This window comes from Chiloscyllium punctatum, chromosome 52 (genome assembly GCF_047496795.1).
Source record: "Chiloscyllium punctatum isolate Juve2018m chromosome 52, sChiPun1.3, whole genome shotgun sequence".
NCBI classification, from domain to species: domain Eukaryota; kingdom Metazoa; phylum Chordata; class Chondrichthyes; order Orectolobiformes; family Hemiscylliidae; genus Chiloscyllium; species Chiloscyllium punctatum.
The window spans coordinates 11,644,669-11,653,633 of NC_092790.1; the positions used below are offsets into that span (position 1 = coordinate 11,644,669).

General features: G+C 44.7%; 1 long non-coding RNA gene across 1 annotated transcript in view; it reads right to left on the reverse strand.

Moving 5' to 3' along the window:
- Positions 1–6,394, reverse strand: part of LOC140470934 (uncharacterized) — a 28,620-nt gene extending 22,226 nt beyond the window's left edge. Inside the window, exons 1-2 of the long non-coding RNA XR_011956802.1 lie at positions 6,317–6,394; positions 4,323–4,477 (exon numbers count right to left, since the gene is read on the reverse strand). This is a non-coding gene — a long non-coding RNA (uncharacterized lncRNA). The remainder of the gene's footprint in view (positions 1–4,322; positions 4,478–6,316) is intronic.
- Positions 6,395–8,965: the final 2,571 nt, after the last annotated feature.

Here is an 8,965-nt window from a genome sequence, read left to right on the forward strand (position 1 = left end):
TACATCTTCCGCAGTTCTTTTGGTTCCAATTTACCGGGAGTTTGTAATTCAGGTCCCACAGCCTCTGTCCCAGACTCTGCTGTCTCTCCCAACCCCACCCAGTGACACGGCACCTGCACAGCTCATGGACCTGTGTCATCTTGCTGGCCACACCCCTCATTCACTCCCATTGGCTGCAGGACCACACAGACTCTCCTCCCATTGGTCTGGAGCTGCCGTCAATCAGCCGGGCCCCATTGTGATGAGAGTGGAGGGCTAATCCCTCTCTCTGCCCTGGGATGAGCTTCATCATTCACAGTGAATGGGGCAGTACCACAGAGCACAGGGGCTGGGGGCTATTCAGCCCATTGGGGCTGTACTCTCTCCCTCTGGAGATGCTGCAAATCTGTCCCAAATCCCCTCCTATTTGCCCACAGCCCCCCAAATCTTTCCTTAAAAATTAAAATTCCAAGTCTCTTTCAGAATACCTGCTGAATCTGTGTCATTCAGACTGTTCCAGATGCTCAGAACTTACTGAGTACGATAATGTTCACATTTTCACTTTGTATTATTTGCCAATTACTTGAAAGTAGTTACTAAAAGTTATGACAGTGTTAACAATTCCTCTCTCTCCTCAAATTCAAGACCTTGGAACCAAATCTGCACCAGGTCAAAAACACTGCTTCACCTTCTCAGCTCCAAGGACAATTAACTGTGCTTCAGCTTGCTCTCCACAAAAGAGGAACGCATCTTAGTTTATTAACGTCATAGACATATACAGCACAAAAACAGAACTTCGATCCAATTCATCCATGCCAACTAGGAATCCTAAACTACTGGAGTCCCATTTGCCAGCTATTGGCCTGTATCCATCAAAACCCTTCCTGTTCACGTACCCAATCGGATGCCTTTTAAATGTTGTGATTTTATCAGCCTCCACTACTTCATCTGGCAGCTCATTCCATCCACACAACACACTCAGCTTGAAAACGTTGCCCTTAGATTCCTTTTAAATCGTTGCCCTCTCAACCATGTGCTCTAGTTTTGGACCCACCTAACCTCAGGAAAAAGAACCCCGGCTGCTCACCTTATCCATGCCCCTCGTGATTTTATAAATCCCCATGAAGTCACCTCTCAGTCTTGGACTCTCCAGGGAAATTAACCCCAACCTATTCAGCCTCTCCCTGTAGCCCAAATCCTCCAAACCTGGCAACGTTTTTATAAGTCTTGTCCGAACCTTTTCACGTTTCACAACATCCTTCCCAGAACAGGGAAAATCAAACTGAAAACAGAATACGAGAAGTGGCTTCATCAATGTCTTTTAAATGTTGTAATTGTACTAGCCTCCACCCCTTCCCTTGGCAGCTCACTCCAAACATGCACTGCCCTCAAACTGTCCAACTCTGGCAAAGTCCTTGCAAACATTTTCTGAAATGCTTCAAGTTTCACAATATCATTCCTGGAACAGGGAGATTGGAACTGAAAACAGAATTCCAGAACAGCCTTAATCAATGTCCTGTACAGCCACAACATAATGGACAGCATAACAAACGCTGCATTCACTCCCTTAGCTACCTGTGACTCTACTTTCAAGGAACTATGAACCCTCACTCCAAGGTCTCTTTGCTCAGCAACACTCCCCAGGACCTTACCAGTAAGTGTATAAGTCCTACCCTGATTTGCCTTTCCAAAAGCCAACAGCTAACATTTATCTAAATTGAACTCTATCTGCCATTCCTTGCTCCACTGGCCCATCTGATCAAGATCCTGTTCTATTCTGAACTAACCTTCTTCGCTGTCCACTATACCTCCAATTTTGGTGTCTTGTGTAAACCTACTAACCATACCTCATATTCACATCCAAGTCATTTATTTAAGGACCCAATAATCGATCCTTGTAGCACACTGCTGCTCACAGTCCTCCAGTGCACAAAGCAAACCTCCATCATCACCCTCTGTCTCCTACCATCAAGCCAGTTTTGTACCCAAATGGCTTGTTCTCCTTTCATTCCATGTTATGTAACCTTGCTAACCAGTCTGCTTTGTAGAACTTTGTTGAATGTCCATATAAAGAACGTTCACAGCCTGGTTTAATCAATTTTCTTTGTCACTTCAAAACATTCAGTCAAGTTAGTGAGACACGATTGTGCGCGTACAGAGCCACATTGACAACAGGAGAAAGTGAGGACTGCAGATGCTGGAGATCAGAGCTGAAGATGTGTTGTTGGAAAAGCGCAGGTCAGGCAGCATCCAAGGAACAGGAGAATCGACGTTTTGAGAACGGCTGATGCCCGAAACGTCGATTCTCCTGTTCTTTGGATGCTGCCTGACCTGCTGCACTTTTCCAGCAACACATTTTCAGCTCCACATTGAAAACAGTCAATGATTATTCCTTACTTTTCCAATTAGATGGATATCCTGTCCCTCAGAATCCCTTCCAACAACTTGCCTGCCACTGACTTCAGGCTCACTGTTCTCTTGTTCCATGGCCTCTCCTTATCACCTTTTTAAAATAATGGCACCTCACCTGTAACTATCAATGATACAAATACCTCAGGAGAGGCCCAACAATCACTTCCCTGGATTTCCAGACAGTTCCAGGATACATTTGATCAGGTCCCAGGGCTTTATCCACCTTGATGCGATTCAAGACATCCAGTAACACCTCCCTGTAACATAGATACTTTTCGAGTTCTCTCTGTTTATTTCTCCAAACTCTCGAGCTTCCATATCTTTCTCCAGTAAAAAGGACGTGAAATATTTGCATATCTTTCCCACCCCCTGTGGTTCCATAGACAGCCTCGTTAATCTTTAAGGGGTCCTATTCTCTGGTCCAGTTCATCTTTTGTCTGTGATATATTTGTTTAATCTCTTTGGAGTCTACTTAAATCATTTCCTGAAGCTATTTCATGTCAAACAGCATCAGCAGCAAGCAACAGAGCTAAACGATCCCACAACCAGTTGAACAGATCGGAGCTCTGCAGTTCTGCCACACCCAGTTGTGAATGGTGATGGATAATTAAACAACTCACTGGAGGAAACATCACAGATATCCCCACCCTTACCGATGGAGGGGTCTCACACACCCACGCACCAGATAAGACAACAGTATTTGCTGCAATCTGCAGCCAGAAGTGCAAAGTGGGATGATCCATCTCAGCCTTCTCCAGTGGTTTCCAACATCACAGATGTGAGTTTTAAGCCAGTTTGATTCAGTTTGAATAACATCAAGAAATGGTTAAGTAGTGCAAAGGCTACGGGCCCTGCCAACATTCTGGCAATAATACTGATGGTTTGAGCTCCACAACTTGCCACCCACCAAGCCAAGTACCGCTCCAGCACTGGCACCTACCGATAATGTGGAACATTGCCCAGGAATGTTCAACACAAAAACACAGGGCAACCCAACCCAGGCAATTTCCCTCTATCAGTCCACACTCCATCAGCAGTAAAGTGATGGAAGATGTTATAAACAGGTCTACCAAGCAGCAGCTGCTCAGCAACAGCCAGCTGAGTGACACTCATTTTAGGCTCCACCAGGTCCATTCAGCTCCCGATTGTGTTACCGCCCTGATTCACAACCTGACAACTAACTGAATCCCAGAGGTGAGGTGAGGGTGACAGCCCAGTCCCACTCCAAGACTACTATTTCTAGCTGTGTCTACCCTTGTCTCAGCTCATATACTCTCATCTACCTTGTGTTATCTCCAGACTTCAGTATCCAAATATACTCCTGGCCAGCTTCCCACATTCAATCTCCCTGTAATCGTAAGAAAAACTAAATGTCTGCTGCCCAGTTACTCCCTCGTACCAAACCTTGTTGATCCATCAAAAGGCTCCTATTCATAATCAACAACGTAGAGCCACAGAGATGTACAGCATGGAAACAGACCCTTCAATCCAACCCGTCCATGCTGACCAGATATTCCAACTCAATCTAGTCTCACCTGCCAGCATCCGGCCCACATCCCTCAATTTAAAATTCTCACCCTTGATTTAATTCCTGATTGTGATCATCCCTAGCTCGCTGCATCACACATCCTTGAAGACCTCGACAACCCATTCTGTTCGAGACTCCCAATGATCTGTTAATTCATTACTTCACCTGCGTGGCTGCTTTTACAGTTGCCAAAGCAACATTTTCTGAAATTTGCAGCCAAAACCTCACAGGTCTGCTTTCCCCCTTTAAGACATTCCTCAAAGCCTGCTTATTTAGCAATGCTTTTGGTCACCTGACCTAATATCATCAGTCTCTGACCTTATGTCTAAAGTTCCCAATAATATTTTTGTGAAATTATAAGCATGATGATAAAACTACAAACTGTTGTTGATTTGGACATTACCTTCAAATCATCACTGTTGCTGAATGAATACTCTGTAATGTCTCTTGCCTAACCACATTGTGGGAGCACCTTCACCACACAAACCGCAGCTGTACAAGAAAGTCAAACATCACCCTCTCCACAGGCAACAGGGCTTTGGCATTAATCACTGGTTTCTGTGGAAGAAGAAACACAGTTGATGTTTCAGGGAGTGCAAAACAGATTACAGGGAATGAAAATGGTGCAGAATGTGATCGTCAGAAATGGAAGGAAAATACACTTGCTTATTGGAAAAATGAATTCTTGACTGTCAAAGATTTTCCAGAAAAAAATTAAGAAGCAGCACATGCTCAGGGGCTGGGCAGCAGAGAAAAATTAACTTACAAAAATGTCTGTAAAAGTATTCGTAAGATACTAAACAGACCAAAAATACACCCATTGTTTGATACTGAGCAAGCTAGATATTGACAAAGTGCTCATAAGGGAGCCCAGAGATGAAGCAGAGCTGTATAAGCTGTTATGATCCCACAGTCATCGAGATGTACAGCACCGACACAGACCCTTCGGTTTAAGTCATCAATGCCAACCAGGTATCCGAACCTAATCTATTCCCATTTGCCAGCACCTGGCCCATTTCCCTGTAAACACTTCCCAATCATATCATGTGTCTATTTAGATGCCTTCAACAAGTTTTAATTGTACTAGCCTCCATCACTTCCTCTGGCAGCTCATTCCACTCACTGCATGAAAGAGTTGCCCTTTAGCCCCCTTTGAATTTTGGCCCCGTTCACCCTAAAGCAATGTCCTCTACTTTTGGACACCACTACTCCAGGGAAAACACCTTGTTCATTTACCCTGTTCATGCTTCTCATGATTGTATAAACCTCCATAACATCACCACTCAGCCTATGGCACTCCAGGGAAAACAGACCCAGCCTTTTACGCCTCACTCTGTAGCTCAAATCCTCCAACCCTAACAACATCCTTGTAAGTCTTTTTTGAAACCTTTCAAGTTTCACAGCACCCTTCTGATAGGAGGCAGGCCAGAACTACACACAATATTCCAAAAGTGGCCTAACGAATGTCCTGTACAGCAACATGACCTCCCACATCCTGTAATCAATGCTCCAGCCAATAAAGGAAAATACACTGAACACCTTCTTCATCATCCTATCTAACTGCAACTTGACTTGCAAGGACTATGAACCTGCAGTCCAAGGTCTCTTTGTTCTGCAAGCGTCACCAGGGCCTTGCCATTCAGTGTATAAGTCCTGGGCTGAAAAACGTGTTGCTGGAAAAGCACAGGTCAGGCAGCATCCAAAGATCGGGATAATCGACATTGCGGGCATGAGCCCTTCTTCAGGAATCCTCATGCCCGAAATGTCGATTCTCCTGATCTTTGGATGCTGCTTGACCTGCTGTGATTTTCCAGCAACACATTTTTCAGCTCTGATCTCCAGCATCTGCAGTCTTCACTTTCCCCTAGTGTATAAGTCCTGCCCTGACTTGCTTTTCCAAAATGCAGCACCTCACATTTATCTAAATTAATCCGTATCTGATCAATATCTCACTGGAACCGGAGGTAACCTTCTTCACTATGCACAATACCTCCAATTTGAATGACCTGCAAATTCATTAACGATAGCAAGTCATTTAAATGAATGACGTAACAAATCCAGAAATAAACATCCATTTCTCTGAGTTTGAATGTGCTCTGTGTAAATCCTGCCCAATGACTCTGTACCAGAGAAAGGCTGCACATGCGCCTGGCTGCACCTTGCCCCCTACAAAGATGGCGGCCACGCACGTGTCCAGTGAATCGTTGCCCCGAATAAAGATGGCGGCGCTCACTCAGGCCTGCAGCCACACTGAAGCAATTCCCCGTTTACTCCAAACACGGGACTGGGACGTTCAAATTTGTGTTTTCCGACGTGCACAACATGTTTGTAAAACCTCTCCGCTCATAGCAACACAGTTTTTCTCCCGTTTTCCTCTTTATTTATTTCTTTCCTTACCGTATCCTTTCGCTCCATAACTTCCCGAGCATCCATTACAGCGACTCTCCTCCGCGCGCGAGGGTGATCACGTGGTTTAGTCTAGTTCTGCCCCTAGTTCACTTTGATTGGTTGGAGGACCAACCTCCCGCCAGGTCCTCCAGGTCCGCCCACCGTCCTTTCATTGGTCCGGAACTGACATCAATCACCCGAGGGGGTCCCTTTGTTGGCTAGAGCATGCGTAGTGCGTCCTGCTTTTGCTGATATGTTGGGTAATGTGATGGCAGAGGTAAAAACAATGACTGCAGATGCTGAAAATCAAATACTGGATAGGTGGTGCTGGAAGAGCACAGCAGTTCAGGCAGCATCCAATGAGCAGCGAAATCAACGTTTCGGGCAAACGTTGATTTCGCTGCTCGTTGGATGCTGCCTGAACTGCTGTGCTCTTCCAGCACCACTAATCCAGTAATGTGATGGGAGAGTTTACTGAGGTGAAAGATCCCTTTGTGTGAGCTCTGCAGTAGATTTCCTTTATTAATGGAGGAAATTGCCTTCCTACTCATGACTGTATAGCTGTGATTGATGAATCAATGCCATCTGAACCTTTACATAAACACACCATTTTCACAACATCTGAGATCTTCAGCACATTGTATCACACTCTTCTTTGGAGATTAAAAAAAAGCATGAAATGGAGCCTCAAGGAATTGGAGCAGGAGGAGGGCATTCATCTCCTCCAGCTTGTTCCCCCATTCTATCAGATCATGGCTGGGCAAACCCAGACCTCAACACCTCCTTTATGCTTGATCCGCATAGCCCTTAACTGCTCAATATTTTAAAAATCTATCTGCCCTCTTTTAGAATAATTTGAGATAGAATCATAAATTCCCTACTGTATGGAAACAGGCCCTTTGGCCCAACAAGCCACACTGACCCTCTGAAGAGTAACCCAACCAGATCCATTCCCCTACCACATTTAACTTTCACAATTGTTTGGGCTAGAAAATTCTAGCCATTCACTGAGAGAAAAAAATTCTTTACATTTTTTACAAAATGAATGTTCCCTTATGTAATGTTTGGTTTGAGACTTCATTGGTGCTATAAGATCTAGTGTGGGTGCTTGCATTTCAGTCATAAAGTCAAAGAGATGTACAATACGGAAACAGACCCTTCAGTCCAACCTATCCATGCCGACCAGATATGGTTGTGGGCGGCACGGTGGCACAGTGGTTAGCACTGCTGCCTCACAGCGCCAGATACCCGGGTTCATTTCCCGCCTCAGGCGACTGACTGTGTGGAGTTTGCACGTTCTCCCCGTGTCTGCGTGGGTTTCCTCCGGGTCCTCCGGTTTCCTCCCACAGTCCAAAGATGTGCAGTTCAGGTGAATTGGCCATGCTAAATTGCCCGTAGTGTTAGGTAAGGGGTAGATGTAGGGGTATGGGTGGGTTGCGCTTCGGCGGGGCGGTGTGGACTTGTTGGGCCGAAGGGCCTGTTTCCATACTGTAAGTAATCTAATCTAATCTAGTCAACATCTACCCTGTCAAGCTCCTCAGAATCTTGTTTCCATAAGATGACCCTTTATATTATGTGGGTGGCACAGTGGTTCGCACTGATGTCTCACAGTGCCAGAGACCTGGGTTTAATTCCTGCCTCAGGTGACTCTCTGTGTGGAGTTTGCACGTTGTCTGCGTGGGTTTCCTCCGGGTGCTCTAGTATCCTCCCACAATCCAAAAAAAAGTACAGGTTAGGTGAATTGGCAATGCTAAATTGCCTGTAGTGTTAGGTGAAGGGGTAAATGTAGGGGAATGGGTCTGGGTGGGTTGTGCTTCGGCGGATCGGTGTGGACTTGTTGGGCCAAAGGGCCTGTTTACACAAAGTATGTAATCTGTTTGTCGAGATTCTATTGAATAATGACCTAACCTGTTTAGCTATTCTTGATAGGTCAACCTTTTCGTTCTCAAAGCAGCTAACTGAATCTTTTTTTGAATGGTCTCCAATACTGGTTTATCCCTTATTAAATATGAGAGCTAACATTGTATACAGGACTGCAAGTGAGGTTTCGGCAATAGCCAGCGTGGGTAACCAATCCTCACTCCGTGAAAATACGTTATCCCTGACACAGTGAGCTCCTGTATTATGCAATTTACTTTTATGTAGCACCTTATCATTTGCATTTTTAACATCCAAATACAGAACATCATTGGATTGCCCTTTATCAGCTCTGCTTGTTATCTCCTCAATGAACTGTTGCAAATTTGTCATAGTGTCTCTTTCACAAAACCCAGTCTACCATGTTAAATGATAAGCTTTTCTAAATGTCCTGCTATTTATTACTTTAATATTCGACTCTGCCGTATTACAAAAGCCGATATGAAACTAACTAGTCTATAGTTTCCTGATTTCTATCTCCCTTCCCTTCTTGAACAGGTACATCAATCCACTGGATGCTTCCTGTATCCCCTGATTCTGAAATATTCCAATCGATGCCTTGAATATCTCTGCAGTCAGTTGCCCTAAAAGTGTTTGATCCAGGCCATTAGGTCCTGTCTACCATTAGTCCTATTAGTTGGTCAATACTTTGTCCCTTGTGACAAAGACTGTTATAACATTTTTCTCCCCATGATTAACTTGCTTATTTGCTACCTTTAGGATGATAACGGTATCCTCCTT